Genomic DNA, 23,619 nt, shown 5'->3' with positions numbered 1-23,619 from the left:
CTCCCCCTCCTCCTCCTTTTCTTTCTCCTTGTCATCATCATCTTCTTCTTCCTAGCCTTTGGTCCCTTTCTCTTGTCCCCTTCCATATTAAGCACTTCTTTTTTTTTTTTTTTTTCTTTTTTTTTCCGGAGCTGGGGACCGAACCCAGGGCCTTGCGCTCGCTGAGCTAAATCCCCAGCCCCCATATTAAGCACTTCTAAAATCGGCAGTGCCTAACTTCTTTCTTTTAGCTATCCCAGACACCGTCTCTGTCCATCCCCACAGATGTCCTCTGCAGAACAGGACACTGTGGCGCTCACCGCCTCTGTCTCTATGTGGGACTCCCTGTCTGTCCTGTCCTTCTTCCTGCCCATCTGATCTTCCCAAAGGACAAGCATTTATCATCCCCTCTCAAAACCTCCTGTAGGATACAGTCCAAGTTCTTTGCTTTGGCACCGGAGGTCCTCTGTTCCTCTCTAGCCCCAGCAGTGCTCGGTGCAGGCAAAAGACTCCACAGCAGCCTCCACAGAGGCCACACCCTCATGTCCTGTACCTGCTCAGACTGCCTCCCTGAGGCTGCTCTTCCTTTTCTTCTGGATGGTAGCTGGTCCCTTGGGTGCAACACAAGTGCCTCTTCCACACAAGCCTCTGGATCCTCTGAGGAGAGGCCAAAGTTTCTCTCCTGGAATCTCCCCAGAATCCTCTTGGTGCCTCCTGCCTAAGCCCTCTGAGCTGTAGCCCCCTGTCTTAAGTCTAGGACAGGAAAGTGTAGAAGATGGAGAGCCAAGCTCCTGCCTGTAGGGTGAGTAGCCTTGCCTTCATAGCTTCAGCACTGCATCATCAGACTTGGAAGATTGGGAGCAGGCAAACAGAGGAAAGGGAGTGAGGTGTGTATATGTGTGCACATGCGTATAGGTATGCACACATGCAGATGTGTGGTCATATGCCTTGGAAGTGCTCCTTTTCCTTAGCAGAAGCATCATTATTTCAAGTGCAACTCAATAAACAAACTCTACCTTTTTCTTCCCTCCGTTGCCTGCCTCTGTTCCCACCTGGTTGCGTCCTGGCCCATTCCCATAGCAACCCTCAATCCCCACTAAGCCTCCAGGGGCCTGTCTGAGAAGGAGGGGAACGCACATAAAAGACTGTACTGTTTTGCTTTTGCAGTCATGTCTGCTGTCCTCCTGTTCCTGCAGCTTCCCGAGGCTTTGAGAGATCCAACCTCTGAAGATGAATCGAAGACCAGTCCTTCTGCATCACATGCCACTCAGGTGAGCACAGGCAGTCTCTACATATACATGTATCTTTCCCATGAAGGGGAGTGGTGACGGATCTCAGCTATACCTGTATTAGTGTTCCTGATTCCAAGAAGAGCCTGTACCTGTAGGGCTTGCAGAAGGGCAATAGGTGTCTTCAAGGAAGACAATATGCAGTGTGTAAGGCTGGAGCCCTGCAGCGAGCTCTGTGGACCCTGCAGCCTGTGTTTTCTGCATGACACTTGCGCTCTCTCTCTCTCTCTCTCTCTCTCTCTCTCTCTCTCTCCCTCTCACTCTCTCTCTCTGTGTGTGCTCATGCTGCATGCTAAGTCACACTGAGCTTAGGGTCCATACAGTATCAGGCATCAATGGTTCCTCTTATCTACCCATAAAACTAGTCTGAGAATACAGAAGTAATGAATGCCTTTGTTACAGAGGAGGGACTTAGAGAAATTGGCCACAGATTTCTCATCAGTTGTGCCCAATGATACTGTCTGACCCACACAGTGACTGGGCTATGCAGATGTGCCAGGAACTGACCTTGTAAACCTACTTCTGAAACAGCTTCCACTCTATAGTTTAGTTAATTAAGGGATTCACAAGGGATTGGTGGTGGAGAAGATTATAATGATGTTTCTTCATGGTGTGTGTGTGTGTGTGTGTGTGTGTGTGTGTGTGTTTTATTGGCAGCCCCACCAGATAAGAAGCTTCTCACTTTCTCCGGAAATTAAGCCAGCTTTCCACTATCAGATCCTTTCTAAATGAGTAAAGGACTGGATTTTGACATCACCGCCTCATTTCTGCAAGGAAGAGACAGCCTGACAAGTTGTTTTGTCTCATGCTCGTTTGAGCAGAACATTTTGAGGAATGTCCCTGTGTGTGAAAAGATGCTGCTGGGAAGGAGAGATGTCCACTGTGACCAAACATGACTGCCATTTGCAAGTAATTGTCCCAGGCTGCAGTGCAGGACAAGCATGGGTGGGAGGGGGTATGCTCAGTGTGTGTGTGTGTGTGTGTGTGTGTGTGTGTGTGTGTGTGTGTATCAGGTGAAATACTAATACTGTGGCCATTCTGCACAGCTCAGGATGCTATTGTGCATAGACCTGAAATCAACCAGTTTTACCCAAGAACATGCTTGTCATCAGTAGCCGCCTCCCCGGGAAGGCTGTCCAGCTCACACAGTAACAATCCCAGAATGCTTTCCCAGGTTCTCAGCACCCGCTGGACAGGGCTGATTGGTCTGAGATGAGGACAGTCCACTCAAGCTAGACCAATCAGATTTTTTCCTTGAAGAGACTAAGAATCTTGAATGGAGATGAACAGAAACAGGGAATCCATGACCTTGAATGGTGCTTGGCATGGGCAGGTTCAGTGATGGCCCCCATTCTCCTAAGATGAATAGATGCAAACTCTCAGAGCCCAGCCACGACGGAGCCAGTTTCCACGTTCAATCCTGCCTTGACTCTAAGTCATAATCCCAGGGTCGTAACCCCCAGGCAGGGATTTACTCTCTGCTTTGCAGGGAAGAAAGGCATGGGAATGATTGTTATGGAGCCACTCTTACTAGTTGTGAACCATCTAGGTGTTTGCTAAAAATATTGATGGAGTCTTTGGTTTACAAAAGACAGGTCAGATATGGCTGCAAACTCAGAGACAAAGTAGGAATGGCTTTGTCAGGCATAACGTGGTAAGGATTGTAGACATTAGAGGGAGGGGGAGGCTGATGGTGGGAATGAGGGGTGAGGACTCTCAGAAGACAGGGATCCTGGGTGCTCTGGAAAACAGTGTCCATTTCCTTCCCAGGACTGCTCTCACAGAGCCCGGATGTAGTCAGCCTTGCCCAGCAGCCTCCAGGAGTTCCTGTGCACCCTATTTTTCTCAATACCACAGGTAAGGTGCTGTGGATTGGATCTGTGTTGGGGAAGAGAAGTCCCATCCTGAACTTTGTTATCTTTGTTATGTTAACCAGCTCTTCATTCTTGTGACAAAATGCCAGGGAGCTTTAACTTAAACAGGGAGGTTTGCTCTGATTCAGAGTTTTGGCAGTTTTAGTTTATGGATGCTTTGGACCTGGCATGGAGCCACCCCGGCAGGAGCCCACAGCACAGAACTTACTCATCTCATGCATCAGAAAGCAGAGGTGAGAAAATGCTGGACTTCCTAGAACATGTCCGAGGTGACCTAACTCTCCTCACCTCCACACTGAGGCCTCACCTCTTAAACGTTCCATCATCTTCCAGTAGCACACAGTTTGGGACAAAAGCCTCTTGGGACATTTTACACCTCAAGGAGAGGAGTTGGTAAGCTTAGACATCCAAATGGGCCAAGTCAGGCTGTGGAGACAGCTCAGCTGCTAAAGGCTCAGAACCAAAATGACAAATGGACCAGGTCAGCCTCCTTAGTGACTAGACTTGATCCCTCACCTCTGGTGTTTGCACCACACCGTATTCTTTTAGAAGACTCCAGACTCTGCCAGGTATCTCTTGGGATGTAAATCCAGTCTTCAGGGTATAGTTCAAGGGTCTCAATCCTTACAGCAGCAGACATGTTCAGAGTCAAGGTCCCTCATGGACCCGCTAGTTACAGGCTTAATGAATAAGGAAGAGACAGATGTCAAGGTTGATTTTGTTCTTTTGGAGGAGAACTTTTGTCTCCTTCTGGAAGTGCCATTTTAGCACAAAGGTCAGCATTTTTGGTGTCCATGTAGAGTCTGTTGTCACTGTTCTCCCTTCACTGCTGCAATGTGAAAGGAACTGTAGATTACACGGAAACATGTAGATTACATGTAAACTGTAGATTACACGGAAACAAGTGGATACAGATGTGTTCTAATAAAGCCTTATTTTTGAAAAGAAGTGGTGAGCCAGATGTGGTACTTGAACTGTTTCTTAAGTTTTGCTTTTAAAAAGTGACAGGGTGTTGCCCTTGACACTTCAAAAATCTCCAGTGACCCGTTTATAGAGTGTTCTTTCTTTTATCAGTAATGCTTGAACCCTTGGTGTGTTTCCCCGTCTTGACATTTGTGTTCCTAGCTTTTTGCATATTTTATAGCTTTCTTCTTCCATTTCTGGGGAGTCTATTCTGCAGTTACTGCCTGTCAAACCCCCTGGATTTATACAGAACCCTCTCATTATTTCCTCTCATCTTCCTTGTACTTTCTTCTTGGTTATGGTTTCTTGATTTTTTTAATTTAACATTTTCAAAAGTTCTCTTACATATTTAAAAATAATTTTAGATTGCCCTTGAAGATACTAGAGGTTTTTACTTAAAACTTACATTATACTTCCTGAATTATTTTTAGGGTTACTTTTTTCCTTATTATTGTTGAGTTTTTCTGCTGTTAAGATATAATCTTTTGGGGGGCATATAGCTTAGCAGTAGAGCACTTGCCTTAGTTTGCACGTTTCTTTCTTTAAATTATTTTTCTGAGAATTTCATACATGAGTACTGCATTTATATTATTTTCCCTCCCTTTCTTCCCTCTTTAACTCCTCCCATGCTCTTAAGATGCCCTCTCAAATTCATGGTTTTTGTTTCTTTAGTCATTATATACACACACATATATACATATATACACACAGATATATGTATATACAAACATACATATACATACACAAACATATAAATACAACCCACCGAGATCATTTAGTGTTGTTTACATGAATATGTTTAGGGCTGACCACTTGGTACTGAATAATTAATTAGGAAGCTTTCCTTTCTCAGCAGTCATTATTTGATAGCATGTGTATTTGGTCTTGGAACATACACAAGAAAAGATTGCCTACTATACTGGTTGACTACTAAGATAAGAGTTTCATGGAGTAGCTGAGCAGTCTATGCATATGTGGAGAGATACTAAGTTGTGGAATTTGCTTTAAACATGTCAATTGAAGAGTAGGTCTTGGGGTTAGAAGACTTCTAAGCAATCAACTCTGGAGGTCTTCTTATGGGGGATGTTTGTTTTCAGTTAGGTCTACAAGCTTTGGGTTTGCTCCCATTCAGAGGAGCTGCATCACTTCTTCCTCTTTGAAAGAAGGTTGGACCTAGAGAGGATTCTAGTGAGTAGAGCATAGTGTGGTCCCATGGATGGGACTCCCCAGGCTTAGTAATGAAAGGCACAGCAGTTTCAATTTGCTTCACTCCTGTTGAAAGCCAGCTGCCATGCCATGAGCTCACTCTAACATCCCTAGGAGAAGTGGCAAGGGCTGGGGCTTCCAGCCTATAGACTTCTGAGGCCACCATCTTGGAAGCCAGTCTTCCAACCCTGGTCCAGCCTTCAGATGATTGTCACCCTGGAAGACATCTCAGCCCTGTGAGTGACCCTGAGCCAGAGTTACCAGCTAAGCTTTTCTCAAATCTCTAACCCATGTAAACTTTAAGAAAATAAACACCCATTACTACAAATGAATGGCTCCATGGGTAATTTGTTCAGCAGCTATGGAAATATAATTGCATAGGGTATCATTTTTCCTCTATGTATTTCATCCTTATGCAAATACATAGCTACTTAAGAATTTTGGCAAGAGTAGGTTCAGATTTCTCATGTATAGATAATCAACTAAAGCAGCCCATTTGCAGCCTGATGTGCCATTTCTATTTGTACCCATAGCTTCTAGCCAGAGTCCAGGGTTCTAGAGAAGAGGGTGGTTCTGGGTGTGTCTGTCTGTTTTTGTCTGTGTTTAGGGATGGCTTGTGCTGCTTACCTTGCAAAGACCTACCCACTTCCTAGCTTCCAAAGTTCATCTAGATCTCTTGTCTACTAACTGTTCCTTTCCTGTTGTCATCATCTGTCTAGACCTGTGACATTTTTTACTTTCATATTAACAGGATTTCAGATGAGGAATCACAAGCCTGATTGACCTGTAATTTTCAATGCTACCCTTTTAGTATCACTAAAGGTCTGAACTGGAACATATCAAGAAGACACACGAGAAGGTCAAGGTGATGGAGCTCTTGGCTGGTTATCCACCTCACAAAGAGCCAATCAGCAAAGCTTGAATGACCTGTGTTTTCATCTCTGACTCCTCTGCTCGGAGGCATCAGTAAGTAGGTAGGTCCCAACTTCCCCAGGAAGTGAAGCTGTTCATACTCACAAAGCATATTCTGTGAAGCCCCTGGATCTGTAGCGTGAGTCAGGCCCACCACGTGACAAAGCCTCTGATGGAGGCTGGGCGCCTTAATGAAGAAATAATTAGTTCTAAGGCATCACTTGATGTAGAAGCCAGCTAATGCCTTTTTAATTGCTTCTGGTCTTGCATCTTTAACAACCTCATCTCCTCGACAACGTGGAATCACTGTCACCTGCAGCCACAGCATGGCTCTCAGGGAGCCACAGATTCTAACCCCAGAGTAGCAGGGTAAAGGTCTCCAGCTTGGGTTAGCACACTGGGTGGTCCTCAAGCCACTCGAATCTGAAGGGATAGAATGGCTAACCCTGAGCTCTCAGGATTAGTACACAAGTGAGACTTTCCACAGCCTTGAAAACCCAAGGATGCAAAGGAGGCAGGGCCAGTAGGGGTCAGACCTAAGGGAATGAGAGCAGAAACAAAGGACTCGGAGAGGGGGAGGGGCCTCTCCCGGCTCGGTAGCTGAGAGAAAACCCCATCTCTCGCTCTACTTTTAGCCATTGAGCTCTATGAAGCAAGACACGTTTTTACCTTTTTCAAATGCTTTAGGTATGACGTTTTATTCTCCCGGGTGACTCAGACAAGAAGCTGGGGAAGTCAGCCCACTCCACAGGGTAGTGTGCACAGAAAGGGATTGGCTTGGGACTGGCAGCAGAGGACGGTTGTGACTTGAATCTGAAGTGACCCCTAAAAGGCCCATGTGTTGATTTTTGATCTGGTGCCACTACTGAGAGGTGACTGGACAGGAGGACAAGAATCTCTTCAATGAGTCAATTCACTGACCAATCCAAATGAAGTATGCTTTTGGGAGGAGGACCTGATTCAGGCAGATAGGTTGCTGGAGAGTGTTGCTTGAAGATGTTTCTAGAACCCTCTCTCTGACTTCTCTCTTGGGAGACCCTCTCCTTTTATCACCCCTTTTCAGGATCCTCTCTCATCTCTCTCTCTCTCTCTGTCTCTCTCTGTCTCTCTCTCTCTGTCTCTCTCTCTCTCTCTCTCTGTCTCTCTCTCTGTCTCTCTCTGTCTCTCTCTTTCTCTCTCTCTCTCTCACACACACACACACACACACACACACACACACACACACACACACACACACACACACAGAGGAGCGCTCTCTGCTTCCTGCTGCTGTGAGGTAAGCCCTCTCCTCCGCCATCTCCCTTCAGCATAGCTCTGCTTTTACACAGGCTGGAAAGGAATGCAGCCAGCTGACCCTGCACAGACACCCCTGTTAACCGAGAGCCAAAAACCAAACCTTTCCCTCTGTAAGTTGTTTGCCTCAGGCATTTTGTCACAGTGGCAAAAGCTAATTAACAGAAGAGAGCAAGGCCTGGGGGCTGAGCACTATACATCCATGGGTCAAGATCATCGTTAAAGGAGAGACTGCAGAGGAGGGGTTCCCTTTCTCTATTTCTATGGGGTTTCAGCAAAATCTTTTAAGAACGCTAATTTTGTGATAATTCTTAAGAATGCTAATTTTGTGATAATTTCATTAAGAGATCGCAGAACCAGTGTCCTGAAGCCTGCTGTCTTTCACACATTCATTTGCTCACTTATTCGGTGAACATGCACTCTGGGTCCCAGCACAGAACCCAATAAAGCACATGGGAAGTAGTATTTGGGGGGAGTAAATGGATTATGGATGCTGTGGTCATTTAACCTGCCTTTCTCACATCTTATCTTGTCGATGTCTTTCAGATCAGTACAGAAGACTGTCCCTAAGGGGCTGGGCATGTAGCTTAGTGGTTAGAGTCCTTGCCTAGCATTTGTGGGGCTGTGTGTTCGATTCTCAGCACCACAATAATCAGGTATGGATGCACACGGCTGTACTCCTGGGACCTTGGAGGTAGGAGGATCACACGTCAAGGCCATCCTCAGCTACACAGTGAGTTTGAGGCTAGCCTGGGCTATGTGAGGCTACATAAAATACAAAAGACTATCCCTGAGGGGAGGGTCTATGATCTGTGTCCATTATCTGTGCCCCAGCACAGTGGTCCTCAATAAATGCTTTTTATGTAAACGAATGCTTTTATATGTTTCCCTAGTGGGTATTTGGCCAGAGAACAAGCTCGTCACACAGTCCTGCTGTGATGTGGCCATGTCAAACTTCCCATGTCTTAATTTCTTTAGCTCTAAATAGAGATAACAACACATATCCCACAGAGCTGACAGGAGGATTAACTGGAAGGAAGCCTTTAAGCACTCTGTGTGTGTCTGGTACCCAGGGAATGATCATGATGGGCATTTGTACTGTCTCCAGTGCCTCTGCGTCCATTCTCTGGATATAGGCATGTGCTTTCCCCGCGATTCACTTCAGTGTGCTTGTGGGTGAGGAGCCGACGAGTCACGGAGCATGTGGGTTTAAATTTCAGAACTGGCAACAGGTCGCATTTTAAAAAGCTGGTACAGATTATGCATATGCATCCTGGTGGATCACAGGCCTTAACTTAAGGATGTCTTGCATTTCTCAAGCCTTTGCTCTTGAGGGAGGGTGAGTGACTTGTTATCTTGTGTAACCCAAGAGAAAGTTCTCCATCCCACCCTGCCCTGTGGCCCAGCATGAAACAGCTCTGTTGGAAAATCCTAGACATGGTGCCTAATGTAATCAAAGAGGCTTTAGTTGTGTCTCTCAAAGAGCATTACTGAGGCATTACTCAGAACTTCAAAGGCTGCTTCTCAAGCATTTTCTTTTCTTCTTGTGTTCTATGTCCCTGCAGACAGAGGGGCCCCAGGGGGTGGGTTGGGGGTGAGTCACAAGCCCAAAGGCTGGTTCTCACTACCTGTGATCCCTGTAGTGAAGTGTTCATCTTTGATTTGCACAAAGCCCTCTCCACATCTGCTGGGAGTAGGCCAAGTCAGTGTTGTGTTGGGCGAAGGCCCCTGTCCTTGACTGCATCCCCAGAAGTTGGGGTCCAGCAATCGGGGGATCTCCAGAGAGTGCAAAACGCCTGCAGATGGCTACCCTTCAAATGCTAACTCACCTTCATTCTTGCTTCCAGCCTTTAGATCCTAGGGGTATCTGTATATGGAGAGTGATGTAGTTACTATGGAAACCTAGGCTACAAAAAATTATGTTAGTGAGTTGTGGCCAGCATCTTTTAAAAAATGAAAGAGACTAGATCAGAATATAAACTATGAGAATGGATTGCAAGTGGAAAGGGTAAACATTTTTTCTAATAAAATGGCTCTCTCTAGTGAGCACGCGCACACACACACACACACACACACACACACACACACACACACACACAAACGCTCATGCTGGGAGTGTGTTTCTCTATTTACTCCAGGAGAAGCTGAACTTGAATGAATGTGTGCTCCTGGTATATGGCTGAGAGCTTAAGGTTTTGGCATGAGACTTGCCTATTGACCTCCAATCATGCTTCCTCCTGCAGATGCCAATCCTCATAGCAGTGACTTATTTCAGTTTCTCCCTTTCCATGTAGCTGGTTGAACCATGCCATGTACTTGTTGTAATAGCCAGGACCCCTCTTGCCTGTGGCCAGTGGTCTCAGTTCCCCAGCCTGGCAGCTGGGCCCCATCTGTGGGCTTCACAACACACTCTTGCTCTGGTCTCAGCTGCCCCGAGTTTAGAGGTTTCCTTGAGCTGTGTTGTGAAACCTTCTGTCCACACCTCAGATCCCATTGTGGATTACAAGTCCTTCTGTCCTGCTGACTGCTTCCCTGCCATCCCTTCAGGAGGAGCCTCCCTCCCTCAGAGCGTCCTCCCACCTTCTGCAAGCAGCTGGCCTTACTATGTCTGGGGACTCTCCCATTTTGGGGTCATTTCAGTGTAGTTTTGGAGAGATGAAGAGTGATGGTTGGTGTCAAGTCTACAGACTTGAAAGCAGAAACTAGGCATTTTGAAGTTGAGGTACCATTCACATAAAATTAATCATTTTCAAATGAATAAGGCATTTAGTGTATCCACACTGTTCTGCAGCCACTGCCCTATTTGATTTTGCACTTCCCCAAACTCCTTCCATACATTGGCTACCCTGGAAGAAAACCCCAGGCATTAAGCAGATACTGCCCACTCTGCCCTCCCAACAGTTTTTGCCCATCAGTAATCTGTTCTGTTTGGATTTTTTTCTACAGGTAGAACCATGAAGTGTGTGACCTTTTGAATCAAGCTTCTTTCACTTAGCATAATGTTTTTGTGGTTGCATTATCTAGTTCTTGTTTATAGCTTAATTTTTATTCCCTTTTATGGCTTAATAAGATATCATTCTGCTATTATGCTACAACCTATTTCTCCATTTATTCATCGACAGCGTGTATACACATGCCACAGTGCACATGTGAAGGTCAAAGGCCAGTTTTGTGGAGTTGGTTCTTTCCTTCCACTAGTCCTGAAGTAAATGTTGGAGAGGTTTGAGAGTTTGATCCATACCAAGGAGGAGCTCAGACTCCCAGTACCTGGAGCCTTCAAATGTAGGCTGCTCCTGTACCTGGAGTCTTCAAATGTAGGCTGCTCCTGGTATCCTGCAGCATGATACCTTCTCCAGGAAAGGGACACTCCCAGCCTAGGTGAGGGGACCAGAGGTGGAGGAAAGCTTAAGTCCATCCACATTTAAGGATAAGGCTAAAGGACCATTCATAGTACTGGGTAACAGGCCACCAGAGAGGGCCAAACTGGGCTCTGTGAGGGTTCTGAATCTGCTGTAGTCTCCTATGTCCATTGCTTTGTTACCTGCTCTGTGCTTCTCACAGATCCTCACCAAGATCCTTCAAATTCCATTGATCCGCACCTAAGGTTTTTCAGAATTAACCATGGAGGCCAGTTCTTCAGTCACAACAGGCTGAGGGAGACTCTGAAAGGATCCAGAAGTGGCTGGGACAGATGTAAGGGACTGTATTTCAGTTATTCACCAACCCCTATCTGCTGGAGTCACATCCAAGGTGACTGAGACAGTGAGAGAACAGGATGAAATTAAGGAAGGAAGGAAGAAAGGGAGGGAGGGAGGGAGGGAGGAAGGAAGGATGGGAGGAAGGAAGGAAGGAAGGAAGAAGGAAGAAGGAAAGAAGGAAGGAGAAGCATCAGCAGCAGCCCATAGAAGAAGCATGAACGTCCATGTGGGGACCCTAAGAGGTGGGAGGATGGGTTAGAGTACTTCCCATGAGAAGCTCCCATGACTATTGGCATGATGAGGCTGTAAACGGACTGCAGTGGAGGGAAAGTGCTGAGATGAGTTCTTTCTGGGTGTGGACCACTGCTTGAGGCCCATGGCTGTTTGTTAGGCTTGGGGCAATGTGCACGGTGTGCAGAGGGGGTGGGGTGTGCTTTCAGACTGGTGTGACTGACAGAAAGAGCTCAGAGCAGTGTAGGATGAGAAGTGGTAGAAAACATTTCCTTTGGAAAGGAGAAGCCCCAGGCCTGAGTTTCACTTTCATCAAGGGTTACCATGATGATGGGTTCATTTTCTGTGGTTGCCAAAGCAGTTATCTTGAAACTTAGTTCCTTAAAACAGGGTTCTAAAGTCTGAAGTCTGTCTGGGATGAACCAAGCAAGGTGTGGAAGCTTTGGGACGTCTGCTCCAGGCCTTCAGCATCCTTGTCACTTGGCCTCTTGTCTTAGGGTTTGATTGCTGTGAACAGACACCAGGAGCAAGGCAACTCTTATAAAAGAAAACATTTAATTGGGGCTGGCTTACTGTTTCTGAGGTTCAGTCCATTATCATCATGGCAGGAGGCATAGCAGCCTTAGGTAGACATGATGCTAGCTGGAGGAGTTGAGAGTTCTACATCTTGATCCAAAGGCAGCCAAAAGGAGACTATCTTTTGCAGGCAGCCAGGAGACTGGAATTCCACCCTGGGCAGAGCTTGGACATAGGAGACCTCAAAGCCCACCTCCACAGTGACACACTTCCTCCGACAAGGCCACACACACTCTAACAAGACCACACCTCCTAATAGTGCCACTCCCTGTGGGCCACCAAGTATCCAAACATGAGTTTATGGTGGCCAACTCTTGTAATAGCATCTCAACTCTGAGTCTCCTGGTTCTTCCTTCTCCTTTACAGGGGTCTCAAGATTACATGGGCACTTCTGAATCCAGAAGAACCAGTGATTCCCTGATTCAAGTTCCTCAACTTAATCCAGGTGAGGTGACTTAGCTACAGTTCTTGGATTAGGACAAGGGCCTCCTGAGAGGCTGCTCTCTGGCTTACGATACACGCAGAGGAATTTCTTCTGGTTTTCCATGGAGAGGTAGACTTTTGCAGTAAGGACTAGGTAACCCTGTCTCATAGATATGACTTTCTATAGGTGAGTGGGTTTAGGAACACTCCTGCTCTCTTGGGCTCTTAAAGCAGTGGATGAATTTTGCTTGGATGGTCCAGCAAGATATCCTGTGTGGAGTGGGATGCTAGACTAACTAGCCTCAATGGTCTTGTCCAATTTTCTGTCTGTTACTTTTACATCAGTCTTTAAGGATGCCATTCTGGTTATCTGGTTCATGACCTAGGTTATAATTCCACAAGGTACAGGTATATTTAGGATGGCAGCCCTGGCAGTGTCCTGTCTGCTGAGGCAGCATACCCTGCAGGCCTCTGTGGTGCTTTGCTCAGATGAGGTATAAGCCAGCTATAGTTCTTGAACGTTAATGCCACCAGGAACAGCTGAAAAGAAACGGATGGATATATAACCAATTCCCTCATTCTGCTGGCACAGCTCCAGCCATAGTCTCACCATCATTCTGAAGCCTCGAGAACAGACTCCACCTCTCAGCTGCTGCTCCCGGAGCTACACAATGAATGGTGAGAGGCCTTTGTCATGAGTTTCTTCAGGAGTCACGTACTTATTACTGACATTCATCTCATCTCGACTCTCAGAACACAGCTTGTGAACAGCAGCCTGCTTTGTTGCTCCCGGGGTTTCTTAGCCTGTCCATCTACACTAGGATCGGGGTGTTTGTGACCAGTAGTTCAGCTGTTGCCTGCTGCAAACCTGCCTTCTTTTCTAGCCCCAAGGAAAGCCAAGCATATGAGGTCATATGGTGGTGGGTAAGAATGTTCCTTTTGTAACATAACTTACTTTGTAAGTTATGTATATGGCCTCAGGGTCGGTCCTAGCTTCTGGTCCAGCACTCCAGTATTTGTGATGTCCTGGGTAGGTGCCTGTCCCTTCTCGTTGTGGGCATGTAGTCTTTCTCTGATTGCAGCCTCTTTATACCCACAGATTCTCCCTAGTCCAGCAACTTGTTGAGTGTCTACTCTGAGTGTCCACTCTGAGGATCTTTTGTTGTTTGGGCTCATCTTTGGCTACCTTACATATCTGGCATCATTTCAGGCTAGGACAGATCCTACCAACTCTCATCCATGCACCCTGTCCTGAGTGAGAGTTTGTGGGTTTCCAATCCTAACATCATCCAGCAAACAGCTCTCAATCCTCCCTGTTTCCTTGCTTTCCACCCATTTCATTGGCTTTCAACTTTTTCTCTTTACTTCATTTTCCTGTCCTGGGGCTGGGACAGTAAGGAACTTTGCCAGCTACCCTTAGATTCCTGCTTTTCTTCATGGCTCTCCTCTGGTGTCCTTTATGTAGGACTGGGCAAGAAGAACCAGTGGACCAGCTTTGCTAGGATTTATCTACCTTCTCACCTCACAGTCCCGTCTCTAGCTCAGACGCTGAGAAATCCATGCCTTTGTCCCCTGGTATCAACCATTCACAATCAGATGCAAACAGTGACCCCTGTTCTCAGTTCTAGGTGGGGGTGGGTGGGCAAAGAGAGTGTAGGAAGCCAGTTGTCTTGTAGAAGACCTCTGCTTCTCTCCACAGGAATTGCCCTGCCAGCCCTTGGTGGTGTGAACAGTAGGAACAGATGACACTGGTTTCTCAGCATCCTGATCTCCTGTGGTCCTGGGGCAAGTCCAGCTTCAGAGGGAGAACAGGGCAGACTGACCATAGAGCCGTTCAGAAGCAGCTGGGCCTGGCAGAGGGCAAGTGCTCGCCAGAGCTCACCCAGCCTGAGTCCAGCAGCCTCCTCCGCCTTGGAATGAGAGCAGGTTCTAAATCCTCTTCTCCATTGCTGCCTGCTCGGCTTGGGGCCCGCAGCAGATGGTGAGGTGGGCCCCACTGGGTCTGGAGCGTGGGTTTGAGAGTGCTAATGTTTCTCAGATCTCCTTTGTAGATCATCAACTGTGACAACAGTATAGCTTGGGCCAGGATGTGGAAAGGCACTGCCAGGTGGCGGGAGGGGCTGCTTCTTAATTAAGGCACCTCCCCAGCTTGCTGATGACAGCCGTGGGTTGGAAATAATGTGTGCACCTGTCTATGACCAAGAGGCTGGAATACTCTAGGACCATGTTCAAGTGGGGTCCAGCCCCTGCATCAGAATAACAGGAGAAATGGCATCTTTCTCTTATTGAACATTGCTTATAGTTCTATCCAACCTGGCACACTCTTATTTCTGCCTATCCCATTGTTCATGTGTCTCTGAATATACTTTTAATATACTATAACAGGAGAATGCTTTAACAATTCATCCACGCATAACAAGCAATAGAGAAAACTCAGATCTAGCTTAATCTTAATGAACATTCCCAGCAACTCTACAGTTGATGCTGATGTGAAGCCCAGTTAACAGATGAGAAAGTTAAGGCAAGAGGCTGAAGCCAGTAGAGCTGGTCACAGGGTGAGTTGGGATTCAAGCTTATCATTAGGCAAACCTGCATCCCAAGCCTCAGTCTATTATGAAGAACAGGGCAGGTCTGTGAAGATCACAGTGAAGACAAAAGAAAATGACACAGCAGCAATTCACAGCCCAGAAACAGTCATTTAGTGATGGTTCCGGGACTATTTGCATGCCTGTGTGAATTGTGTTGTGTGTTAACTTCGGTCAGATATAACACCAATATATTTGGCCAGACATTACTGGAAAGGTTTCAGTTGTTTTTTAAAGGTGAGAAATCAACATTTAAATGAGCAGATTTGGGGGAGAGGTGATTGAGTCTCCTCCATGAATAACGTGGGTGGGCCTTATCCTATCAGTTGATGGCTTCAAAGCAAAAAGACAGCTCTCCCACAGGAAGATGGAATTCTGCTAACAGATCACTCCTACACTCAACTGCAGCCTGCCATGGGATTTCAGCCTGCCAATTTGCCCCGTAGACTATGGGCTTATCAAGTCTCCATCCATGGTCATGTGACCTGATTCCTTAGACTCCATCTATCTCTGCCTTCCTCTGTACCCCTTTCTCTTCCTCCCTCCCTCTCTACCCCTTTCCTCCCTTCTTTCTCCCCGCTCTGATTTCTGTCTTATTAGTTACTGTCTCTGAAGAACCTTTGCGGATACATTTACTAGTAAGGGAATACTTTAATAATGTGTAGATCTAACATCATGGCATAATAGGCAACTATCAAGGAGAACTTAGATCCGTTTTGTTTTGTTTTTAAGAAATGGCACATGGTTTCCTGTTTGCCTGTGTGTTTTTCTAAGAGTAGAGAGCTTGGAAGATGCATACATGGAGGGGGATGAGGAAGCAGGGGGTGTCCTTAGAACCAGGGAGGGTACTTGGGTCCTTTCTTTCTTCCTTCCTTTCTTTCTTTCTTTCTTCCTTTCTTTCTTTCTTTCTTCCTTCCTTCCTTCCTTCCTTCCTTTCTTTCTTTCTTTCTTTTATTCTTTTTTTCGGAGCTGGGGACCGAACCAAGGGCCTTGTGCTTGCTAGGCAAGTGCTCTACCACTGAGCTAAATCCCCAACCCCGGGTCCTTTATTTCTTTACCATGAGATTTTAGGACATATTACTGTTGCCGTTATAAAGATGATAAAGACGATGAATTTGATAAGAGACTGTTGGTTGTGGATCTTCCTTCTCCCCTCAGTTCACATGCAGGAGGGACAGGGCAGCAGAAACTTGCCTCAGTCTCTGTTTTTTTGTGTGTTTTATGGTAGCGCCAGATTCCCATGCCCTCGCCTGCTCAGACCCTGGCCAAGAGTGTTTTACGGGCATTAGCCTCCATCCCTGGAGGCCTGTCTGGCATCTGGGTAACCTTAGTGGTCCATCGGGATAGCTAGCAGAGGGAAAGCAGGACCCCACAGCTGGAGGGCAGCAACCTGCAAGCTCTGTGCTCCTTAAGCTTGGAAATGTCCCGCTGACTAGCCGCTGTCCTAGGTGCTGAAACGTCAATGGTGGCTGAATTTTCATTTACCATCAACTGTGACAAAATGTTGGCAAGACAGAGCCACTTGTTTGGGAAGTTTAGGAAAACAAGATCTGGGTCAGAATGGCCTGAGTTTGGCAACAGGGCCATTTTGATATCATCAGGAAAATGTCAAGCAGCTCAAACCGCTGCGTCTCCTTCCTTTCATAGGGTCAGCTACTGACAATTGGAATTGACTGTTGGTTTGACTGACTCAGCTGAATCAATGCACCACTTGATGTTGCTGCCAAGAGCAATCTCTACCTCCACTTCTACAGAGGGCAGGGTCCTTACCCCCAGAGACCATGCAGGATGCCAATAGGAAGCGGGAACCCCAAGCTCCTCCCCAGCCAGCTTCCTTAGAGCCCTTCGATTCAACACACATTTACCTGAAAGGCACTCACTGTTGGAAATCCCAGAGGCAGACATGCTCAGCAGCCAGAAATGGATGGGCATCCCACATTTCAGGCAAGCAGAGGATATTCCATATAGCACAAGAAAGGGGCTCTGCGTAGAACATACCTCAGAATGGTCCTATGGTAATAATGCTGGTATCTGAGTTCAAATGCTTGCATCCTTTTTAGAGTCACAGTTGGAAAATTCTCTAGTAGTAATATGGGATGGACATTTGTTCTCTGAGACAGGCCCTATGCCGGAAAGGTTGAGTCCCAAGCCAGAATGGAGATAGCCAAGGCTGAGGACATTAGCCATGTTCCAGGGACTCAGCCCACCACAGGCAGCTGCCAAACTTCCCAAGAAGTGTCTGGGGAAAGGCTAACCAGAGGGTGGCGACAGCAAGCTCTCTGCCGTCATCATCCCTGTCGTGGATGAGTGTGTAACTTCACTTACCAGCTGATGGTGCTGTTCCAGGAGGCTGTGGAACCTTCAGGAAGTAGATCCTGGTTGGGGAAAATGGGTCACAGGGGTCCAGCCTTTAAGCTTCATGAACAGACCCAATTCCTGTCTGTTCTCTGCTTCTTGGCTGTACATGTGTTATGACATCAGTCCCGTATCCATGCCTTCTTCCTGTCCTGGTTAGTTTTTGTCAACTTGATACAAGTCAGAAGGCATCTAGGAAAAGGACACTTGACTGAGAAAATGTCCTCATCAGATTGGCCTGTAGGCAAGGCTGTAGGGCACTTTCTTGACTAAGGATTGATGTGAGAGGGCCCAGACCATTGAGGGGCAGTCTCACCCCTGGGCAGGTGGTTCTGGGTAGGATAAGAAAGCAGACTAAGCAAGCCATGGGAAGTGAGCCAGGAAGCAGCTCTCCTCATGCCTCTGCTTCAGTCCCTGCCTCCAGGTTCCTGCCTTGAGTTCCTTTCCTGATATGTGAACTGAAAAGTTCAGGTAAACCTCCACAAATTTCTTTTGGTCAGTGTGCTTTATTGTAGCAATTTAAAGCAATGTAGGACACTGGCCAGCCATGCTGGACTACGTTCCCTTCAACAAGAGTCAGAACAAACCCCTCTTCCTTTTAGCTTCTTGTTAAGTATTTGGTCACAGAAATAAGAAATTCGACAAACACAGCACCCATCCCAGAGTGTGCCTGAGGGATGTGGCTGGGAACCCCTGGGGATGATCCAGTTCAGATTGAAGCTGGGACCTACAGTGCCTATAGAGAGAGGGTGGCGTCTGGGTGTCAGGAAGGTGAGGTCTCCGGCCCTGATACTGTGTTGGCTAATTTTTGTGCCACTAACAACAGATGGTCTAGGCAATTTCTAAAGAAATGAATTTAATTCTCACAGTTCCTGAGGCTGGGAAGTCTGAGCTCAAGGTGCCAGCAGGCTTAGTGTTGGTGAGAGCTGGTTTGGACACTTCTGAGATGGTGCCTTAAAGATGGGTTCTCCAGAGAGAGAGAACTGTATTTTCACATAGTAGAATTTTCCAGGAGAGAGACACACAGAGACAGAGAGACAGAGACAGAGACAGACAGAGAGACAGAAAGACAGAGAGACAGAAAGACAGAGAGAGTCTGAAAATCCTTTTCTAGTGACATTCATGGAAGCAGAGTCCTCAGGGCCCTGGGGATTAAGGTTTACTGTGAGTTTGGGCAGGCCACACGTTCAAACCCAGCAGGCAGCAGCTTGCCGTGAGGCTCACTGGATGTCCACTCCATTTCCATATCCACCCCACAGCCAACCTCCATCTCCAGGATCTTCCTGAATGATGAAGAGCTGAGCCCTGAGGTAGATCCTCACTGCTTAGGACGTTTACCTGCTCCAACCTCCACACATCGAGATACAGGACAACACATGTGAGCTGATCCTCACATCCAGCACACAACAGACTTTCCAAAAACTCTCTGACCACAAAGTTGGTGCCAGATCACAGTGGTGAGCAGACTCAGAAGTGTGCAGACCACCAAGTGAAGTCCCCACTCCCTAACCCTGCTCTACCATAAGCAGCCACTCACAGCGCGGGGACATCCTGTCCTCCGTGTTTGACTGTGAGAGCTCTGTTTCATCTTCAATTCCGAGCTTCAGTAATGAATTTTAAAATTTGAATTCTAGAAGACAGGATGGACTCTGATTTCATATTCAGAAGGTCTTGTTTGCAGAAGATGTAGGTCTCAGGTAGACAAGCCACAGGCACAGTGTGGAGGAGCAGCCGAGTCTGGAGATCTACACCTTGAGTAGAGACAGAGGCTCCGATGGTAGGAGGATCACCACATTTTTGTTCTCAGAGGCTTTGAGGGCTGTCCTGTACCAGACTGGAAACCACGAACATCTGAATTCCTCTCAGTTCACTTCATTCTGCCTCAGCTCCGCACAGTGCTTTGACCAGCAATGGCTGCTCACTGTTGGTTTGCCACCTGACACAAGCGGAAGTTATCATAGAGAAAGGAGCCTTCGTTGAGGAAATGCCTCCGTGAGACCCAGCTGTAAGGCATTTTCTCAACGAGTGATCAAGGAGGAGGATCCAGCCCATTGTGGGTGGTGCCATCCCTGGGTGGTGGTCCTGGGTTCTATAAGAGAGCAAGCTGAGCAAGCCAGGGGAAGCAAGCCAGTAAGTAACATCCCTCCATGGCCTCTGCATCAGCTCCTGCTCCCTGACCTGCTTGAGTTCCAGTCCTGACTTCCTTTGGTGATGAACAGCATGTGGAAGTGTAAGCTGAATAAACCCTTTCCTCCCCAACCTGCTTCCTGGTCCTGATGTTTGTGCGGTAATAGAAACCTTGATTAAGACACACAGTGTTTACAGTGTGTGTGTGTGTGTGTGTGTGTGTGTGTGTGTGTGTGTTGTAGGTCCATGGGCTGGCTACAGTGAGTGTACTTTCATCCAGGAAACAAAGATTATGTCTGGAATCTGAAGGGATTAGATTTTCTTCATGGAAGGCAGATGTGTTTACCCTGCAGAACAAGGGAAAAGTCTACCTTACAGGGGGACCTCTGTACTTGTTTGTAAGAAACCATTGTGAAGAGGTGACCTGTGAGTTCTATTACCCAGGGGCGGCACCACACCTTTCATGGGACCCGACTCACTGGAGACAAGAGTTGTAAAGCCGCTTTGAGAAGGTTAAGGTTGAAACATATGGTGGGCCTGCACCCCACAGTACCCAGGGCCTCGCCATGGTAGCCTGTCATCCTTGCAAGGCTACAGGTACTGTTGATATGCCAAGAGTGATGTTAACTGTTAACTACAACTTAACCACCTAAGAGATCAGCAACGCACACTCCAGGGTGTCTGTGAGGGTATCTCTAGGCAGGATGGCATGATCGGAGAAGAGCCAGCCTGAATGTGGGCAGCACCATCCTATGGGCTGCAGGCATGGATGGACAAAGGAGGGAAAGAGAGCCAGCTGCCTCCTGTCTGTTTCCTTGTCTGCAGTGTATGAGCAAGCTGCTGCTTTCCACACCTGCCACTCAAGATGGAGCCGCTCCTGCTGATGGATTGAAACTGCCAAGAACATGATCCAGAATCTTCCTTTCCTCCATTAAATGGTTTCTGTCAGTCATCCTGTTAACAAAGAGTCATTGCACTGAGGCCTCAGTTGCATCTTGCTTGTGCCTCCAAGTGTGGCCAGAACTATATTGTATGCACTACTTTGTATAAGCAGAAGCATGCAATATATATTCTACAGACTTAATTGTCCTTCATTTCTTTGCAAGATTCACTTCAATATATATAGCTGTGTAGTATTCCACCAAAGTGTGAAGTTGGGGGGCCATTTTTGTATTTTTAGCAATTCTCCTAGAAACACTCTTCCTCGTACATCTTTTGGATTGGGACTTTTATTTCACTTGGATCGGTTCCCAGAAGCAGCATTGCGTTTGGGTCAAAGGGACTCCACATCTCTAACTTTAATAAATCCTGTTAGATTACCTTCTGAAATGGTTAAAATAAGTCACAGTTCGCCCGCCATCAGGGTTGCGAGCGCCCTCAGCTCCACGTGCTTGCCGGGGCCAGGCGCATCAATCTCTCTCAATTCGGCAGCTCACACTTCTGTTTTCGTTTGTGTCTCCCTGGATGCTCAGGAGGTCTTACCTCTGCACTAACCTGTGCCCTGGGTGCTGTCTCTGCAGGCGCACTGGGTGGATTGCCTGTGAGAGAAGACCTCTTGGAAGGCTCAGGAGGGTGGAGAACATGAGTGAGCCTTCCAGGTCGTGGGTGTTCTTGGTAGGGCCAGCGCAGGAAAGCGTAGACTCTTAGCACACACATCGAGGCCACCTAGGGATTGGGGTCCCCTTCTCTGAAGTCTGAGTTGAATGTATATTGTTTTTTATTCAGAAGGTAGTGAGCCCTTCGCTCTTGGGAGGTTTTCTGCATACATCTCAGTGAGTTTTGCTGGTTGTTCATAGAGGACGGAGTGAGGGTGGAAGGCAGAGAAGGTGTTGCACTTTAATTTTTGTTGCTGTGATACAGCAACTTAGGGGAGGAAAGCATTTATTCCAGTTTACCCTTCAGGTCACATTACATCACTGGGGGAAGTCAAGGACAGGAACTCAAGCAGAGGCTCAAAGGCAGGCACATGGAGGAACGCTGCTCGCTCGCTCGCTCTCAGGCTTGTTAGTAACTCAAGTCCTTTGTTCCTTTCTGCCTTCCTTCCTTAAAGTAGATTTATTTGTGTGTGTGTGTGTGTGTGTGTGTGTGTGTGTGTGTGCACATGTGTATGTGATGTGTGATGTGTGTATATCTCTGTGGTGTCTCTCTCTCTCCGTGTGTGTCTCTGTATGTGTATGTATGTGTGTGTATATCTCCGTGTCTCCGTCTCTGTCTTTGTCTCTTTTTCACTCACACACACACACACACACACACACACACACACACACACACGCACAACCCCCCCACCGTGTGTGGCAATTCAGCAGAGGGCACTAGGTCTCCTGGAACTGGAATTATAGGCATTGAGAGCTGCTCAACATGGATGCTGGGGACCAAATGCAGGTCTTCTGGAAGAGCAGCAAGTACTCTTAACCACTGAGCCATCTCTCCAGGCCCTTGGTTAGCTTTCTTATACAGCCCAGAACCACTTGCCCAGAGAATGAAGGGCACAGCCCTTCACCAGTCAACAATCAAGACAATCAATCCCATAGACAGTGCATACAGAGCAGTCCGACCTGAACGCTCCCTCCATTGAGACTCCTTTCCTAGGTGATACTAGGACAGGGGATAGGACAGAGAGGAGATCATGAGAGGTTATTGAGGGCAGCACATCGGCTCAGGGTGGGGTCTACCAAAGGTGTCCTGTGAACCATCACTGCTGGAAGACCATTAATGGAGCAGATCTGAAAGACAGAGAAAGCTTTGACAGTCCACTCTGTCAATTACAGCTATGATCTAAACCAGTGGTTCTCAACCTCCCTAATGCTGCAACCCTTTAAAACAGTTCCTCATATTGTGGTGATCCCAACCATAAAATTATTTTTGTTACTACTTCATAACTTGAATTTTTCTACTGTTATGAATCATAATGTAAATAACAGACATGCAGGATATCTGATATGTGACCTTTGTGAAAGGGTTGTTTGACCCCAAAATGGATCGTGACCCACAGGTTGAGAACCACTGATCTAATCTAACCTGGGCAAAGAGTGATAGGATGTTCCAACTTTCCTATCACTGAGGGTTACCTTTGTTTATGAAATTTCAGTGCTAAAACTAGCCAAGCCTCAGAAGAATTGTTATGAATTGATCACCTGACCTGGATGTAACCCTAAAAACAGCAGTTTCTTTGAAATAATGTAAAACTCTGGTGTAGTTCCCAGGCTAGACCACAAAAGGGGATTTTGGCTGCTCACTCTAGACAGCCATGCTAAAGTGCTAAGGATCTGGCCAGGCTTGTATAATATGTGTAGGGGACAGCGACTCCTGTGGAACACTAAACTCTTACAAATCTTAGAAGGAAGCTCACACTAGAGTCAACCCTCACAGAGCACCTGAGTCAGTTTCCTCTTCTTACAGGATCAGTACTAAGCTATGGCATGACACCTTCAAAAAATGCCCTTGCCATTAATTCTAAAGTCTGTGCCTTAGATGGCAAAGGATGTTGATTTAGGGTTTCTATTGCTGTGACAAAATATCAGGACTGAAAGCAACTCGAGGAGGAAAAGGTACACATCCCAGGTCACAGTTCACTGAAGGAAGTCAGGATGGGAACTCAAGGCAGTAACCTGGAGACAGGAATGGAAGCAAAAGCCACGGAAGGCTGCTGCTTATTGATCCTCATAACTTGCTCAGCCTGCTTTCTTATACAACCCCTTCCCACTTCAATCTGATGATCAAGCAAGTGCCCCACAGACTCGTCTATAGACCAATGCAATGGAGACTTTTCTCTCGCTTGAAATTCTGTCTTCCCAGATAGCTAGGTTTGTGCCAACATGACAAACTCCAGCACAGATGTGCTAGAGTTGAGAATCAAGAGAGGAAGAATTTAGTGTCAGTTACTCCAAGAACTCTAAAGGCCAACACACGGGACCTTACAGAGCTTTTAGAGTCTCAGAGAAGGGATGTGATGACCAGGCTGAGACTGTGACAGCCTCTAGAAGCCAGAAGCATCACTTTGTCCCCCAGGAGCATCAGAGAGAGAGAGGGGGGCTGCTAGCTCCCTCCATCTTATGCTTCTGGCCCCATGGGCCCATGAAGGGACGCATTCCTGTGCTTTGAAGTCACA

General features: G+C 47.0%; 1 long non-coding RNA gene across 5 annotated transcripts; it reads left to right on the top strand.

Annotated features, from left to right (window-relative positions):
• LOC102547851 (uncharacterized) lies at positions 1 to 19,643 on the top strand. Of its 5 annotated transcripts, XR_005490342.2 has the most exons (5): positions 1 to 1,250; positions 3,039 to 3,125; positions 6,123 to 6,285; positions 12,388 to 12,466; positions 18,644 to 19,643. It is a non-coding gene; the product is annotated as an uncharacterized LOC102547851 (long non-coding RNA). The 5 variants fall into 5 exon arrangements; XR_010055408.1 differs by lacking the exon at positions 12,388 to 12,466; XR_005490341.2 differs by having other exon boundaries at positions 12,388 to 19,643.
• Positions 19,644 to 23,619: the final 3,976 nt, after the last annotated feature.

This window comes from Rattus norvegicus, chromosome 10 (assembly GCF_036323735.1).
Source record: "Rattus norvegicus strain BN/NHsdMcwi chromosome 10, GRCr8, whole genome shotgun sequence".
NCBI classification, from domain to species: Eukaryota; Metazoa; Chordata; class Mammalia; order Rodentia; family Muridae; genus Rattus; species Rattus norvegicus.
The sequence above is the reverse complement of the archived record's forward strand: the minus strand, read 5'-3'. Positions and strand labels throughout refer to the sequence as shown.